Source organism: Panulirus ornatus, chromosome 68 (genome assembly GCF_036320965.1).
Source record: "Panulirus ornatus isolate Po-2019 chromosome 68, ASM3632096v1, whole genome shotgun sequence".
NCBI lineage: Eukaryota > Metazoa > Arthropoda > Malacostraca > Decapoda > Palinuridae > Panulirus > Panulirus ornatus.
Window position 1 is genome coordinate 7,910,327 of NC_092291.1, and position 18,978 is coordinate 7,929,304.

An 18,978-nucleotide genomic window follows, 5' to 3' on the forward strand; every position below is an offset into this window, starting at 1 on the left:
TGATGAAGGGTTCGAGCTGATGATTCGACCCGTAGGACCATCATTATCATCATCTCCCGATCCCAGACCAGCTCAGGACCTACGCTGTCTGTCATATATTTACAGTCGACCTGATTGCAGTTCTAATGTTTTTGGAAGCGATTATTTGCAGCAATATTTTCGTGGGTTTTATAGTAAGATTACGGATGATTACAGCGCTTTTAATTAACAACCTCAGTCCTCTAGTTCTAGGGTGGGACTACCTCTAACATACCCCCCCCCTCCCACCACAACCCTTTACATTTGTATCTTACATTAACTGGAGAGTTTATAGCAATTACCTTTGAGGACTTTTACCTCACGAGTGACATTCTACACAAGGATTTGAAAGGCCTTCGGAACCAAAATGGCAAGTAATGGAGGTATTTGTATCTGTTGGACACAACTGATATCGGCAGATTTATTCATCTTGCGGGGCTGAGTGGGAAAAGATATCGTAATGCTTGCGCCGTAGACCATCCGATAGCGATAAGAATATCGGACATCTGCCACGTCTGCAGATAATGGTATTTCATGTAACTGAAAAGATAATCAAAGACGTATCTTTGACTCCTGGGAAAAAATGCTTAGAAAAGTGACGAAAGTTGATTTATCTAGATTTCTTCCAATTCTAACAAGCAGAATTTAATCCCTTGCTTGATGGGTCTCGTATGCTTGCTTTGTTACTTCTGGGTCGTGGTTCGAGTCCGATTCGTAGAAGGCATGATGTGGTAAGCAAGAGTAGGTCAGTAATTTAGTTTTCTCTTGGCTTACTCTATCTTCCTCTCCTTTACTCTTTCCTCTCTTTATGGCAAATGTTAAACTACACATGTATTAAAATGCACGGGTTGGAGGAGGTCTATGCAAAGCTGTAGGGGTTCGCGAGAGTGGTGTATGTACTACATGAAGTAGGTACAACAGGGAGTGTGAATGTGAATGATGGGGTGTCAGCAGGTGTGTGTATAGTGGCAGGCATCAGTCATTATCGCATTATATTCTCCACTTTGAAAAAAAAAAAATTGTCCCACTTAAAAGCCTAGTAACAAAAACATTCAAAGTTCCTAACCTTATTCCTCGAGTCTCCTTTAAGACGACAAATGGGGGCGGGATGTAGGCGTTCTCCCCTCCTCCCCGGCGAAACTAAGTGATATTTAGCTCCCCATCCATCACGGGCTATCGACTAATTACGCCTGAACTGTCAATCACAGTCTGCAATAAAGCCCATAACCGGGGTAGTGGCACACAGGGCAATCGCCTCAATGGTTTATCATGTGGGGTTCGACGGATGAGCGAGCGAGTGTGTGTGTGTGTGTGTGTGTGTGTGTGTGTGTGTGTGTGTGTGTGTGTTTTAAAGCAGGTGTTTGGAGAGAGAAATTTATTGCTATTCAGATTTATTCTCATGATTCACATGAATTAGAATAACAGTTGACCTCATGAAATGCAAGCGAAGAATTCTAAGATCTACACAAAGAAAAAGAATTGATATCTATAGAAATGTGTTAAATACGCTGAAAGAAAGCAGATATCTGGATTACACATACACACACACACACACATATATATATATATATATATATATATATATATATATATATATATATATATATATATATATATATATTTTCCTGTATGTCATTTGAATTCAGGTCGCTGATGCGAATGACATGGCAAAGAAGCAGGAAGCAGAGATGTTGTTATCTGTAATGTCATGACCCTTGACCCCCAGATAACACACTTTACAACAGCTTATGTTTGACCCGAGGTCAAGTTGGGTTCAAAAGTTTATTTCTAACAACTTTTTTCCTTTCACAAACTTGTTTTTGAGTTTGACATCAAGGTAATGATATATCATAGGTCATTTGGCGGGTTTGACCTCATCTGGCAAGACGTGTTTTGATCCTGTTCTTAGTATTGTTACCTGTGAAGGGAAAAATCTTTGTTGTCAAACCATTATTCGAAGATATTGATGAAAATAGTTAAGCTTTCATGTCTTTATTTTGTTTTATCATAGAAAATGCTTCATTACATTGTACCGAACGTGATTTTGGCATATTTGAATTTAGTCTTCTATAGTGTCGTGCTAAAGATATATCGGTGGATTTTGATTAGAATCGACTGGCATTTCTAATTTCAAAGTTGCTTTTCGTAAACAATTAGAAATATTTCAAGGATGTCTTATGATCCTTATTGAGTTGAATGTTTTCTATAGATTTGTTATTCTCTCCAACTCTCCCTCATTCTTCACAAAACCCACCATGATCAACCACCAATGCACATCATTCAATCCATCCTTCCCTCCTCCCTCACCCCTTTTCCAGCCCACCTCCCCACATCCACACCCCACACCCACGATGTAAACTGCTCGCCCACACTGCAACCACATACCACCCCCACAACAACCTCCCCGAAAACCTTCCCTCTCCAAGTCCACCACCAAAGCCACGATCCACCTCCACATCCACCGATGCACCCCTACGTCCACCTACCCTCCCGCACGGCCACTGATCCACCCTCACCAGAGGTGGAGGAGGCAGAGTAATGATTAATATCTCACGTAGCTTCTCTTTCACGGTCATTTGCCGCTGGTCCGTGTGTGACACGCTCTCCTGGCTCCACGGAATACGAATTCCTTCGACTGTCTATCGACACGACTCTATCACCCGATAGATTTATCCCCCACCCTACCCCCCTCAGTCCATGGATCAAGCTATGTGGAGTCGAATGACGGCGATGCAACCCTATAGAAAAGGTGCATCGTGTATGGTTTATATGTGCTTCTGTAAATCATTCTAGTTTCGATTTGAATATATAGCCCAATCATCTATATACCTGACGTAGCTATATAGTATAGCTAGTTCATCGTGCCATAACTATGCTGTACAGCTATCTGGCTTTAGTCAAATTCTTGCTGTTGCTATAGAGATTGTGTCGTAAATATTACGTAGATTAAAGTTCTTCCGAGCTAATTGGACAAGTTAATGATTAAAAGGAAAGTTACATGTATACGTGTCCTTATGCATGTTTGTAGCATCAAACTTAGAATATATCAATAAGTTCTGTGGAAGATTGAAATTCAATTGTAAACGTACAATTTTTTGACCTTACATATGTTCCCGTTACGCATATCTAACGTACGTAAATGCATCGCAACACTTTGTTAGAGAAATTGTGTGGAAGTGGCTTGATAATTTCATCACTACGATTCATTCTTCTTCCTTCCTAGGTAGGATTATCGACCAAATCATTCACACACGAAACTCAAGACGTCAAACAAGCGAACAGGACAATTTCGTGTGGACGAGACCATTATCATATTAAAGGGGAGGAAACACGCCTGCCTTGGGGAAGCAAGGGGGCACTCCGGTCCCCAGGGGGTAACATTACCCCCCCCCCACATGAACCGGAAATTATTTGCTGGATTCTCAGCTTCATCTTTATTACATAATCATCCTACGTTTTCTGTTTCGTCTTCAATTTATTTCTTTTAATGTCTTTTCCTGCATATGCATTATTCCCTCCCTCTTAGCTACTTGCTTTCTGTCTCTGTCTGTAGGTCTGCATGTTTCTGTATCAGCACGTACAATGTATCTTCCACTACCTTAATCTACATCTATATGTGCATATCTACATACACACATTATGTATAACCTTTAACTACCTCTAACTATTCATCTCACCATATTTATACCAATATAACTACCCCTACAGATCGAGATTTCATGGTACAATATTTCAATCGTGACCTTTCCCTTGACAGACTCAGTCTCGGGTATTTTTGCCTCTCCAAATTACCAAACTAGTAGTTCTAGACGGAACGAGGCCATTAAACCACCTTCCTCACCCAAAACTTACTAGTTATGGTCGCTTGAGGTTATATTCTCGCCCAATTGCAGGTAATGTTGTCCCTAAGATTTAACCTTCGCTCCAACATGTTTCCTGTATGGTAACTTGACATGTTAATATGATGTGGTCTTATGACACAAACAATAGGGCAATGTACGTAATAGGGCAACAAAATAGGACAACATTATCATAATGAAATTGGCCATAATGGGGCAATATGATAAAACAGAATGGTGATAGGGCAATACGATAAGGAAATACGATAGGCTGATATAATAGAACTATCATATGGTGATAAACGGAAGGACAGTATAATAAGGCAATGCGATTGGACGATAAGTTAAAAAAAAAAAAAATCAACCAATTCAATCACGGGTAAGTATGCCAGGGCAATACAAGCCAGTGTCAAAGCTTAACACCATGACTAATAAATGCCACTGTTTATATCTTCTAACTGCCGCACCATTGTTCACACTAACACTGTCTTCAAAGCTCACTCTAATTTTCACGTTCTATAAACACAGAGAACCTTCATCCATCACTGATGGAGCGATCACTCTCGCTTGTCCAGTCAACGGTGATGATCTGTGGGATTTTGTCCTGTAGCTTGCCATCTACCTTCTCTCTAAATCATCTCATCTTGAGCCTCTTCCTACTCTTATCTTTCCACTTGACGCATTGCAGCCGACTGTCCCTCTATCGCCGGACTCCGAAAATAGTTCTTTACCTCGAACTGAACTTCCTCCCTACCAGGACTGGTGCAACACCGCGGAATGAGGAAATCCAATTCCCCATAAATGCAATACTTTTCTTTCATCTCTACATTCATTCGACCAATAAGTTACATCTGCAAACAACAGAGGTCATGTAATTTCTTTAGAAACTCCTCTTATAATCCTCATTTAACCGACTCAAGACGGTCTCATTGGGTGGGTGGGGTTTATCTATGTCATGTCGACCATAAACGAAAAAAATACAGAATACGGTAACATGATACTGTAATATGATATGACATCATAACTAGGCATATGATAGGGATAATGAGTCTTATCTAATACTGCAATATGATACGGGAGGCATCATACGGGCAATGCAACAGGTCAAATAATGATAAGGGAATATGATGATGGGGCGCTATAATGGGGTCATATACGACCCTGCAGAGGGACAATGTGACGGGGTATAATGCGAGGGCGATATGAGAGGGCAATGGGCCGCAGCCAGCCAGCAGTCTTGGGTTATATTTATTGCCCTCTGGGCCACGAGGGCAAGAGTTATGTATGGGTGGCTTTAACTTGGCCTGTTTATGGCTTCAATAATTATAGTGAATGTCTGAGGCAGGAGAGCGATTCATGCTAGTCCCGTGTGTGTTGGCTCGTGGCCGATCTAATCTTATATTTATTTACATAGAAGAAAATACGAAGAGAATCATACTCCATTTCACAATACATTATAGTTGTTCTGGACCCCCACACAGCCTACATCATCCTAGGCAGAGATGTTCCTGCGTGAAACATGTGCTCAATGAGAACATGATGGGTTGGTCAAGATCTTACCAGGTAGGGAAAAAAAATGTCAATAGATTTTCCCCAACTATGTCAACTCCTGTGCTGTCCTGATTTTAATATCGTGTCCCGAGATATAATGCCCTTCGAAGTCAATTTCTAGAGGCAGAGTAGGAACCCTATTCTGCATTTCCTTCCTATAGAATTTCCACAGCAATATACCCTTTCCATAGTACATGGTTTTCCTTCTTAGTTTCGTCTTTATGTCTATTGACCCAAATTTTGTTCCTTCCCCCTCACCCCAAACATGCAAATCCCCCACTAAACAGCGACTTCTGAAGTCTCGTGACGCTACTACACCCTCAACCCAAGTTTCCTGAAGACACACCCGTGACCCACACACGCAACACAGCCCCAATACAACCGTCTCGTAGCAGCACACAAGAGCCGCATCCATCTTAGGGGAAACATTGTTTACTTTGACGTACACTTGCGAAGTCCTGGACGAGAAAAATATAGTCCGGTTTTATGTATATTTGATGTATAATCTATAAACTGCCTTGCTATATCGGACGAGGGCTAGTAAATCCTATATAGACAGTCGTGAGAAGTAATCCTTGGTGTACGAACTTCAGATTGTATGGCTGTATAGATAAAGCAGCTGTTAAATTCCAGTGTATGTACATATAAACAAATTCTATGTACGTAGGGTATGGATGTTTGGTTTTATGGTCAAATAGCGAAAGAGAACCATTTCCTCCATCTCGCAAGCGAAATCCTATTATATATATGTCTGATACACGATAAGAGGTCAAGATTAATGGTTATACGAGAGTCATTTTTCATTAAAACAAATATACCTACATGAAACTAAACTACAGATCTCAAAAATTACTCACGCGACCCATGAGAACGACCCTATGTTATGGCAATCAAGGATCGTACCATTGTTCTGAAAGTATCGTACCGTCGTGCTCAGCAAAGTAATATTCTGTATTCTACTGATACTTAGAACTTAGGTGTTCTGTATGTAATAACACAATAGTTAATTACACCATATCTACAAGTACATGTTAATTACATTGTCAATAGATAATCATGTTTGAGACGTAATTATCCATATATAGTTTCTTAATGAAGTTACTATTGATAATGCGGCTTCCTTGATTATAGGCTTCGACTGCCTGTTAGTCTATTATAGACCTTATGCGTGTGTTTCGTGCGTGTAAACGTGCACATGTGAATATAGTGTACGTTTTGCATACGAATGTTTGTGTACGTGTATAATGTGTATGCGAAAGGACTTGTGTGCAGTTCGGGGAGGGAGTTGGACACTAGTGGGGTCCCATCTTTCGAATATTCTTTACTCAAACCCTTCATAAATTCATGCACGAATGTAATTGCATTTAACTATGCCCTCATTCTTATCGTTCCATTCATCTATCACTCATACCATAAAAGTGCTTCTTTACATCATTTTTAACAAGTTCCTTACTCAAGTTTATGTTGTGTTCTCTGGGCGTTCTATCCCTACATATCTCCAAGAACAGTTCACTGTCCAGGTGCGTGCGTGCGTGCGTCTGAGGGATTGAGTGCAGTGGCAGACTCCACCATTCTTGCACGCAACGATAGATGTCGCTTGACCGCTTGCGTGGTTGCACCGCTCAGTTCTTTGACCGCTTGCGTGGTTGACCGCTTAGTTCCTTGACCGCTTGCGTGGTTTGACTGCCTTTCAGTTGAATGACCAGACTGTTGGAGTGATTGGTCCACTGGAGTGATTGGTCCACTGGAGTGATTGGTCCACCGACTCAGGTCTTAATCGTTTCTTAGATTGGTTGTGTTGAATGACCGCGTCACCAATCTTTTTTTCTTGCGATTGGTTTATGGACTGCCTAATCTACCTGGTCAAATAGCCTTACTGACGTACATGTTATTCTGCCGGAAGGCCCACTGTTTAAACTTAAAGATCATTTTGCGAGTGCCTTAGATAATATGTACTTATAACAGTACTGGTATACTTAATACTTTTAAGTATGTGTGTGACGTTGGTTTAAGACACACACAGACACACACACACATACCTCTCCGAAGACCTGATTTAGACATTGAGAACAATAAGGCTTCAGTCACTACGCTCGTATGTTATTGTCGACCTTATTACACCTGGAAGCAAGGGCGATTGCCAGACCTGGATGGGTGGGAGATTGCCAGACACTTCCAGTCACCTGGGGAGGGAGTGTTGCCTGCTACCCCCACACAGTTACCACACACCTCCAAGTGATTCATCCTCCTGTCTGTGTGTTTTACTCCGTTTTAAATCGCTTGTAAACATTGAAAATGACGTTGCTAAACGAAAAACGGACATTGGATTCGTTCCATTCATAGGATCGGAAGTGAAACGGGGATTATACGTGCCACGAAAGACGTAAATCATATTCATGGCACATACGAAGGTGCTTCTTAAAGTCACTGTGGATTGGAATATAAATGCTTAACACATTTTCAGGTACACCACACTATATATATATATATCCTTCATAGCTTTTATCATATAGATGCTATCGTCTTCCTGTAGCATCTTATATTTTCTAATGTACATTTCATTATCTATTCCTGTACGTATGTCTTTATTCAATGACACTATATGATTACATCACAGTACCTTGATTAGTTTATGGTTGTCAACATTGTAAGTTTTACTAGTCTACTACGAGTGGACGATAGATTGGTCATACAGGGCAACTGCTGGACCATTTTCGATAACACGAGACAATTTTCTATAATATCTAACGGATCATTTTCTATAACAATGTCCATTTTCTCTAACCTGATGCTCTATTTTCTATGACCTGATGGGACCAGATTACAATATGACATACCATTTTCTGTGACGCAGCGAATCATTTTCTCTTACTTGACAGACCATTTTCTACAACAAGACGGGTCATTTCCTTTAACGTTACGAAATATTTCATGTAACACGAGGGATCTCCGTTATAACGAATAACCATATCCTGAAATCTGACATCTGTAACCCGACTCACCATTTTCTATAACTGGAATGACCATTTACTTTAAACTGATCACTCGTTATCTGTACCTTAACGTACCGCGTTTTTTCTCTAACAGACTATTTTCTATAAATTAGTGGTCCATTTTCTATAAACAGATGGACCGTGTTCTATAACTTACTGTGCAGAGGACGTAGAATATCAATATTATTGATTTGTTTACAAGTATATCGATTCACTGCATGGGGTCGAGCGCGCGCGCGATCACAGTCAAATTTATTCTCTTATATTCTCCTGTGTATTAGTCGATATATAGAAGGAATATAGCAAGATATTTCTAATTCTAGGATGTCCCCTGCGTAGGAATTTCATGCAGTGGGTTTCCTGGTGTTTGTATTTCATGAGAGAAACTGTAGACATGTTTGCTCTTAAAATCATGCATTACGTTTGACGGAAACTTTTGATTATATTTTTAGAATTTCTGCCTTAGGACAGTATCCTCTGGAATACAGTTATGCCCAGAAGAAAATAAGAGAAGGTATTCCATGCATCAGCCATGACACTCAACTACCATCCTAGGAATTATCAACCTTCCAAAAAGAACCATTTCCCAAAAATGTCTGTGCAAAAATTCAAAATATATAAAGTCTGTGTTTGGAGCCCCGGTGGTTGTGGCTGCCTCGGGCTAAGGAGAAACTGTAATTTGGGACCTCAGAGTGGAAGTAGCCATGCTCCTTTGAGCACTCTTCTACCACTAGCATTTCTGGTCGGGTGCCGTGCGCATCCCGCTTGTCTATCGTTCACCTCCGCTGCTCTAACCTCATCCCTCCCTAATTCCCCAACGTCTTTGTCGTTTTATATCGTCTTGTATCCAAGTCATTATCGGCTAATCATTGATATGAAGAATGCCAAGCCATCTCCTTCAGGTTTGCGAACTTAGTTTCCAGGTTCCGGTGCAGGTCGCAACATAAATGAACTCGCTGGAAGGGTCTGGAAAAGTGTATTCCAGTGGCCGCTCGGGTTTTCTTGGCGGCCGGGGCTTTATAGCCGAATGCCTTAGCAAATCACAGGGTTGCGTCCAGCCCTCCAGTCCGGCCGTGGAGGGATTCGAGAATTTTTGGTAGAGTTTAGTTTATGTGTTAAAATGTTCGATCCGATGCGGTTTTGTTTTTGCGTTTAGCTTTTGTTTGTGGTTTTCCGCCTGCCCAGGTTTGTTTTGCGAGCTTATTATGCCTCTCGCTGTGGCTCTCGCCAGAAAACCTTATAGATCGTCTAAGATCTTGTTGTCTAGTCGGATTTCCAGCAAAATTTGAATAGATATCTGATGAGCAAGACAATATCACCTCCGAGATGGTAAAGGTAACCTAACCCTGGAAGAAAGGTACCTGCTCTGCACTCAAAATTGGACGACATTGACCTCTTTATTCCCCTCTTATAAGAACCATTTGTCAATCTATCACCACTTGTGCCCTAGGCTGTTAGCGCGGTAGGTAGGCATCTGGACTTCCATAGACTTGCACGATTATTGTTTTCTCTTGAATTTGGTATAGTTAAGGATAAAAAAGAGGGTGATGGGCCCGGGATCTGCCGTGAATAGCTGATGAGTCGGAGAAGAATACATTTGGCAGCTTCTGCGACCAGAGGGGAATACACGAGAAAAATAGGAAAATGTACATCTTTTTAGAATATTCTGTGTACTCTCTCTCCAGTAAAACTTCCGCGATTTAATCATTTCTCCCAAATAAAAGGGGTTCGAGAAATCTACTAGATGTTGTGATCATAACTACTTATTCACGAGACTACGAAAGAAGGAAAGAAAAAAAAAAAGAAGTTGAAAATCCACTTCCAAAAGGTGCTATACCGCTTGAGAAATTTCTTCCGCGGGAAGACAAATGAGGATGGCAGACCACAGCTTGCCGACTCTATCAGACATCCGCAAGACCCATAATACAGGACCCCAAGTTGTAACCCACCAATTTATGTATATATCATTGGGATATACATATTTACAGCAGATGTCCGATGTACAGAAGGTACGAAGGAAGAGAAATCATTATGGCGAGAGCTTGCAACACCCCACCATCCATTGTCGAGGTTCCAAATGCTTATTTTAGAGAGCGATTTACGTGCCTTTGTTTGACTGAGTAAATTACTTACAGCGTCTTGCGCTGTTTACACGTCATTTACAGATGACGTAGATTTTCACAGTCGGTAATTATACATGATAATTATATACCACGAGCTTCAACGGAGTAATAGAATGTATATATATATATATATATATATATATATATATACACACACAGTGCGGTGTGAAAAGTAACCTTGTCGAGGTCGAATAATCTTCAGGGGGGCGAAAGGAGTGCAGTCTCAGCGAGGAACATCTCGAGCTTAAGGAGTCCATCGATATCGTACTTCTGTTAAGAGAGCAGCTTTTAAGCTGAAGGAGGCCCATAAAAGAGGTCTCGAGTTTATAAGTAACTTATATCAAACAACTCAAGGATCCCCTTTTAGGTCTTCTCTCAGTCTCGGGGCTGCTCTCCTTTCAGGAGTTAGATAAGGTGAAGTCCTTTGTACTTCCTCGACGAAGCTGTGATCAACTTCCGTCTGATAATGACAGCATCATGGAAGAGGTTTGCAACTCTTGTTACCACTTGTGGAGGAAGCAAAGACACGACCATTTCTGGAAGTCTTTAATCAACCATAACCTCCATCCCGCACAGTACAAGTGGCAATGAATAATGTATCAGTAGAATAATTAGATCGCAGATGAACCTTAAAATTGTCTGCAACGTCACAATTCCACTGTCACCCTCTCAACTCCCGGTCCACAAGAGACGTGAATGTATCCAGCACCCTCCCTTGACGTTAAATGGCCAACCCCGCCCGCTCGACGAATTTCCAAGCATATCATTGTCGAGTAGGATGAGAACTCGACATTGACATCAAAACCAGCACGGGTGCCATAAACAAACAAAAATGGCTTCAGATTGCTTAACGGTACCAGTTTCCGACAAGGAAGAGAATTCTTAGTGTACTGTATACAGTTCATCTTTCACCACCTCCCCAAATACGCCTTACTTCCCTGGTCATCTGCCCTATCAAAAGGAAATAAACTAAGCCACCATAAACAAGGCCCTTGGGACAATTTTCCGAAGTTTACAATCAAAAACAGTATCGCATAGTGAGGAAAAAAATGCTTCCTATATTTCCTCACGTTGATATGGTTAGTATACCTCTTTGCAAGAACACAAGGCTCTTCCTACCTAAACCATATCATATTCAACTACAAGTAACCTTTGCTCAGATCATCCTTCATGTCCAACTCCATTCCACCAGAGGTACAACCATCTAAATCTTAAACCCCTAGGCATACACGAGTTACACTTTCGTCTGCATTCTGGGCACGAACTATATCTGGAATGTTACAAACAGCAACTTACCTTATCACAAGATCAGTCACGCCCAAGTTGCAGTGTCCATCCGGAAGACATCGAGCACATCCTCCACCTTCCAGAGAGCAGGACGACACACGGACTCCAGAGCCAACTGAAAGATAATAAACAGTTTACCAAGAGCTATCTGGATTTACGTAACGATCCTTAACCCTTGAGCATAGTGAATTTGACGATTGTGCCAAGGAAAAAAGTTAAGGATATTGGTAGATTAATCACTGCAATGGTAATCAGTTTATGACTAAAGAAAGTGATGAGAAAATTTGAGAGATGACAGATGGTAAGAATTAATCACTTCTTGTGGACTATCGTAAGGACGATAGATTTGGAAAAATAAAACTTATTACGAATTCCATTTACAATACAAAAATCTTACTTATAAAGTAATTTTTCTACCCCGGAGATAAATCAGCAGCTCTAGTTATCTGGAAGGTTCATCCTGCTAATAATATGAATTAGCACAGATCACAAGAACACGTACGGCAAGGCTGATCAACGATTCAAACTGGTACTGTTGCGAAAACCTGACCTATTCTGGATGTCCAGCGCGTCGTCTGTATGCAAATGGGGGCGAAATTTTTGCATATAATAAATAGGTGTATGATAATATAATCAAAGAAGCGACGTCCCCAACAAACCCCTTTGACTGTGGTGACCTATCGTTAGAAATCTGGTCGCCTTACGTTTGATTTTCCAGGTTTGGATTCCATGGGGCCACTGGAACTCTACGAAAGATCAAGAGGGGCACCAATGCCTGGTGAAGGATCGTAAGGGGTGCGCAACTCATCACCCAAAGGCCTGTCTCTCCTGAAGGGTCGTAGGTACATACGTCAATCCAGAGTACACGTCTCACACAATGAAGTCTACAGAGAGACCACGATGGTGGGGTGGAGTTACATATACGACTTCACAAGAGATCACACAAAGCCGACGAGGAAATTATTCTTAAACGCGAATAATCCAAGTACACAGTGATAATTTCTCTGCTCCCTCTCACTTTTCATAATTTCGGAGAAATTTCACGACAAAAAAAAAAAAAGATAGAAATATAAACTCAAGTCGGACCACCGACACAGATTTCCCTTCAGCACAGTACAGCACGTCACATTCTAGACTGGATTACAGGCCACAAATGTAGAAGATTTGATTATATGCAAAGTGAAATGTTCGATATATGCATTAATGTATTGATCTATTGCAGCCGTCTGGGAAGGAAATTCTGAGAAATTAATGTTTCTTCAACCTTGATCAATATTTTCGTTAAACTTTCTTTTAAAAGTACCTGATCACTATGTTCCTCTTATTCATTTTGGGCTTTTTACTGTAGATGAAATTAAAAATATTTTTAGTTTCCAGCCTCTTCCTTCCTCAGATTTCTCTTCAGATGTTCTAGTATTCTCTTCCAGACTCCAGTTCTTTGTTTTACTCTAACTTGTCAGTCTCTCGCTTCTCATTCCAGGCCATCACATCTTCCTTCCAGTCCCCATCCCCTTTCCAGCATTCTTTTACGTATTAAACTCAATGTACCAAATTACAAACGTACTTTTCGCATATAATGCCAAATTTTCCTATTATCCTCCTACCTCTGCATCTCTTCATTTAACTATATATATCTATTCTTGTTCAGCCATCGTTATCATATCTTAGGCTAGACACATTTTTGTGTTTGATTGTCACAAGTTTCCTTTAAGTTTCTCTCGCCTTCGTCGAAATATATTGTGTGTTATAAACATAATCCCGACTTTGATGATCATATCTAATACAATGCATAAAACTTGCTCTTCATTAGTATTGTGGATACCGTATAACGATTTCTATATTCAATATGTTCTTCTATAACAGATCCCCATTTAGGTAATGTTATATTTGTTCACGATAACATTTTTTGTTCTGCGAATCAATCTTTTCTAATAAAGCTTTAATGTAAATAACATCATGTATATCTATTTGTCATCTAAACAAATTGAAGATTAGATTTTTTCTGGTTGTCATAACATATATAGTATCTTGAAAATGGTGTATGATATCGATCAATGTTCATCAATATTATATTTTGATATCTCGCTTCAAATATTTCTATTACAAATACTTATTTAAACTTATTTCGAGTGCGACACCTTGGTTGGATGACAAAGATCAGTTAGTGTCGACTATCTGATAATGTGGTACTGGTAAAAGAACGTAATTATAGTTCATGATTGCAATAAGGTAATTATCAGATACAGATACCACAATCCATATATATATATTCCTACGAGTCCACGGGGAAAATGAAATATTGGAATATACTTAAAAACGCGCAAAACTGGGATTCTTTCCAAATATGTATAGTGTGCGTGTGTAAAGAGTGCTATACAGCATAAACGTCAAAAAGAGTAATGACGTTTATTTTGTACCCAAACACTTGTACGGAAGGTTAAGTCATGCAATTGCCAATATATGTGGCATTCCCCTTCATGTATACATTAATATATATATATATATATATATATATATATATATATATATATATATATATATATATATATATATATATTATTCCTGGTACTTTCCCTGCTAGAGAAATCACTAATGGACCCCCCTAGTGATGAAGGCTCTGCATTTTCCTAGGATAAAAATGTTCGCATCGTGTGTGTGGTTTGGGTGGCAGTAAAACGCGGGTTTTTTTTATTGGAGTATTATGATGATAGCGGCTGTAATGACTGTTATTGGTCGGACGTCTATTGGAACATGTGTGGGGAAGAGGATCCCTCTTCTCTCTGCATGATGCCATTGCCCTTCCTATATATATGTATATATATATATATATATATATATATATATATATATATATATATATACACATATATATATAAAATACACATATATAGGCGTTACCGGACTCCGCCTACGCGAGGTTACACCACGAATGATATATCATCTTCGGTGAGGTAGTCTCATCAAAGAACATCTTATCAAGAAGTCTGCAATTCCCTGCTACCGAGTGTAGCGAGCGTCTAGGAAGTCCTGGGTAATTACGATATACATGTATTTATAATTAAGATACAGTTACTATAATCGCCACACAATCATCACGAACAAAAGGCGATAATTGCGTCGAGTATCAATTCATTAGGGAAGTAAAGTCATTTTAGAGTCACCGGATTTCTTTATGACAGCTACCACGAGATGACCGACCATCATTCAGTAAACCTGTGGTAAAGAGACAGAGCTGATAATGTCTACATACATTAAGCATTACTGGACGTTTGAATCGTGGGCCGGAGATGGACAGGTTAGCAATTTTCAGATTGGAAATAAGTTTCAAAGTGTCAGTAATTTTCAATATATTAGTAATTTTTTTTTGGCCAGGTAGCTATTTTTCAGAGCAGTCACAAAGGAGAAGGGTAATGTGTGGTGGGGGAAGCGAGTCGGTCCGAGTAGGATAACCACAAATGATTTGAATGGACGTACATAAGGTGCACTCGTGTGGTAGGGGAAGGAACGAGAGAAGAGATTGCATACGGGTACTTGCGACGAGATTTGGCCAAAAAGAAGGTAGAACACGTAGCGCCCACCGCAGGTTAGTGTAGAGATATGAAGAACGGGTCGCGAGAGTTACGTGTTAAGTGTTGTTGTGTGCGAGGTGGGGGAGGTTGTACGTAGTGTGTGCGAGAGGTAAGTTTGTGGACTGAGGTTAGCCAGCAGCCCATGTGTGGGCGAGGCAGAAAGATAAGAACTAGGCCAAACGAGCGAAACTTGACAGCTATATATTATCGTGAGGTAGGTACTCAATATCTCGAAGCTCCACAGAGGATGAACAGCTAGGTTGACTGGTCACCGAGAGTCACGACCAAGATCAGAGACTACGCTAGTGTCAGTCCCAGGCAGTTCATAATACGGTCACGCATTGTTTTGAAGGAATACAAAGTTAAGAACAAGACATTTGTCTCGTTTTTGTTTAGGAAAAAAATGAGTTCTCTGTACACTTACTCGAGTATATGGAGAGGGGAGCAAAAACAGCAAGTTGGGAGCGAAGGTATAACAATAAGAGGTAGAGTAAGGCGAAGTGGAGGACAACAGCGAGTGATATATTGCCCGAAGTCTTTAGTTTATGAAGAACTTTGAAAAATTCTGGCAAAAACCTTTAAAGAATATTTAGATGTAATCGGTCGAGAAGGGAGGTGTGTAGCCACACAACACGACATATTATGGACAATGTATTATTGCGAGGAAGGATTTAAAATGAACATTTACATTGGCTTTTTTTTCTCTCCCTAGACGATGGATTTTTCACTGTTGTGGGTTAATTATTTTAAGGCAACACAAAGTTATCGGGACGAACACACATCTCGACCTTCCCACTTCGTTCTTCACTGATTAAAAAGAAGTCACAGGTGTTCGTGGAGAGAGGTGTATACTTCCGGATTCCTCGTGGATTACGAGACAATTTCCTTATGAGAAACCTTCTTATGTCCAATATATTTACAAAATGTATCTTAACAGAAGGACTTCCTTATCAGGATATAGTCAAGTTGACTAATCCACGAATTATACAGAGGAATACCTTGAATTCCCGAGACACTTATTACTCATGATTTTAGTTAGAAAAAAATCTTTGGGGCCGCCGTTCGCTCGACCAGAATAACTGCAGATGATCACATCCTCCAGCACCTGGTCCTTGACTGGAAGGCGTTCGCGGGTCCTGGATATCCTCGGATTTCCAGCGGCTTATCGTCATAGTCTCCACCCGGGCAGTGGTTGGTGGGGTTCGCCACAATTAATCAGATTTCCATTGTAATTATCGTACGAAAGGCCTTTATTAGTGATCCAGGGGGCACTACATCACACGACGATGAATGTCTTGGATCTGGTATCATTGAAGAGACGTCGCCCATCCCAAGGTTTGGTGCTGTTCTGGTATCATTTCAACATTAGAGTTGCTTTGAAAATGGATGTATATTTTTGTCAACAGATCTAGTTTGTATTAATCAAGGTTTACTTTACCGATTAGCATTTCTATACCATATTTTGAATTTCAGGCACCATCGTTTTGTCTCATCAAATATGAGTTTGCGTCAAAGAAATACTAGTTCTCAAACTTCAGAATTTGTATCGTGTTCCCCTACGTTCTTTGCTTATCTTTCTTTACTCTCTCATTTCATACATGTCGAATTTAGTTCTGTTTATTCTGGGGTATAGGATTATAATCTGCTGGGTTCATTAAGAAAGTAAAAACGACAAACTGAAAAATCTATAAACGGAACGTAAATTTGAAAAAAAATGCGAAAGAAAAAGGAATAAAGCGATGATAAATGGTACAAATCCAGATAACTAGAATACAAATGTCAAACCGAATAAAAATGTTTTAAATTCTTAGTTCCGACGAAAGAATAGCTTGAATCATTTCACGCCTGGATTCGAACCCTCGACACGTCCATCGGAAGCGTGACATATATACATACCATTTCGTTTCTTTCGTGCCGCCTGACACGTGGATCTTATCAACGGTTCGTGAGTGCTTGCTCTTCACCCATTCGTTCTAATTTTATTTACGAGAAGATATCATCGAGAGCAAGAGTTACGAAGCTTCGGGATTTTACGAGACTCGAGAGAACGAGAAGATCCAGTTTTACAAAGTAAAGTTTGAGATTTACCTAACAAGACCTGGACTTTATTGGATCATTCTTTGACTTGTCAAATCATTAGGTTTTATCAAACAATTTATATCAACGATTTGAAGATTTATAAACAATGAGATACGCCTCTGTTTTGTTCATCACACCAAAGCACTCTGAACTTTACTACGATACACTTGTGTCGAGTTGAAGTGTGGTCCAGTGTTACGGATACTGTCATGAATATTCCGTAAGGTTGTATTATGGTGATGCGTGTCGTAGGTTTTCATTTATATGCATTTTGAAATATCAAACTATTGTTATCTTAATCATACGTTATGAAAAAAGCTTAAATGTAATAAAGAAACGTGATTCAAGTCTTCCTCATCGCTCGTTACTGAACCAAGTCGTTTCTAAACACTTCAAAACTCGTTCGGAACTTCGACCACCATCATCCCCATCCCTCCTGTCGTTATCCAGACCAACATTACTGCTGAACTACCCAACTCTTTCCAGCACTTCAACCTTGCTATTACTTGAGGTAGTTCCTGCAAGCGTGCCTCTTGCCTCGTATTGTTCAGAGAACTAATTGACTATTCTCTTCGACTCCTTCCGTGTCTGACAAGAGTGAAACAGCAGCAGAGTCTTGCTCATGGTTTCATTTCTTGGCAAGATAAACTCACTTGAAACATTTGATTGCCCTCATTAAATATGAAAATAGATAACATAGTACATATACTCCAAGCGACTTACACCACCATTCGCTATGACGTTTCTTGTCTATATCCCTGGCGCAGTGGTTAGTTTAACGACAAACGAACCAGTGTTTGAGTCTCCAAATTTGGGCAGCAGACTCATTACTAACCTAACAACTTATAATTCTTGGCTAAACCTGACATATGAAAGTCCATAAGGTAGCTATATCCATAATCCCTTAAACTATAAAATCATACAAGTTCACATTACAACTATTCAAAAGAAAAGATCTAGATTCCAAAATTTTACGAAATATACGAATACTTCGATTGACGATTGTTAACCACGGGACGCTATTCAACTAGACAATTCAACCAACGTAATTGGACAGACATTATCATAAACACCAAATACACTCAAGATATTCACTTACCATTCGTAGAAGACCTTGAATATTAATGACCCGCTCGTACTTAGCGAAACTCCGAGGTTGGAACAACGTATATACAGAACCACGAGAACACTCATCATGATCAACACTCGCCTAGCCCGGCAATGACCTCGCCTGGCTCTCTACCTGTATATATACAGGAGGGTACCCCCAAGCGCCTCGCTCTAACCTCTAACAACCGCAGTGGTAGTTTGGTTAAGACGATAGTCGGCCATATGTGTCCAGGACTCAGTGTTCGGGAAGGTGAATTACTTAGTCATTTGTCTTATTCAGTTTGACAAGTTTAATCACCATCTAATTACCGTATTGAAGTGATGAAAGGTATATTAATCTATGATATAACACTGAGGAGAATAACTCTCTCTCTCTCTCTCTCTCTCTCTCTCTCTCTCTCTCTCTCTC

General features: G+C 40.1%; 1 long non-coding RNA gene across 1 annotated transcript in view; it reads right to left on the bottom strand.

Annotated features, from left to right (window-relative positions):
- Window positions 1-18,689, bottom strand: part of LOC139747235 (uncharacterized) — a 150,606-nt gene extending 131,917 nt beyond the window's left edge. Inside the window, exons 1-2 of the long non-coding RNA XR_011712357.1 lie at window positions 18,559-18,689; window positions 11,821-11,926 (exon numbers count right to left, since the gene is read on the bottom strand). This is a non-coding gene — a long non-coding RNA (uncharacterized lncRNA). The remainder of the gene's footprint in view (window positions 1-11,820; window positions 11,927-18,558) is intronic.
- Window positions 18,690-18,978: the final 289 nt, after the last annotated feature.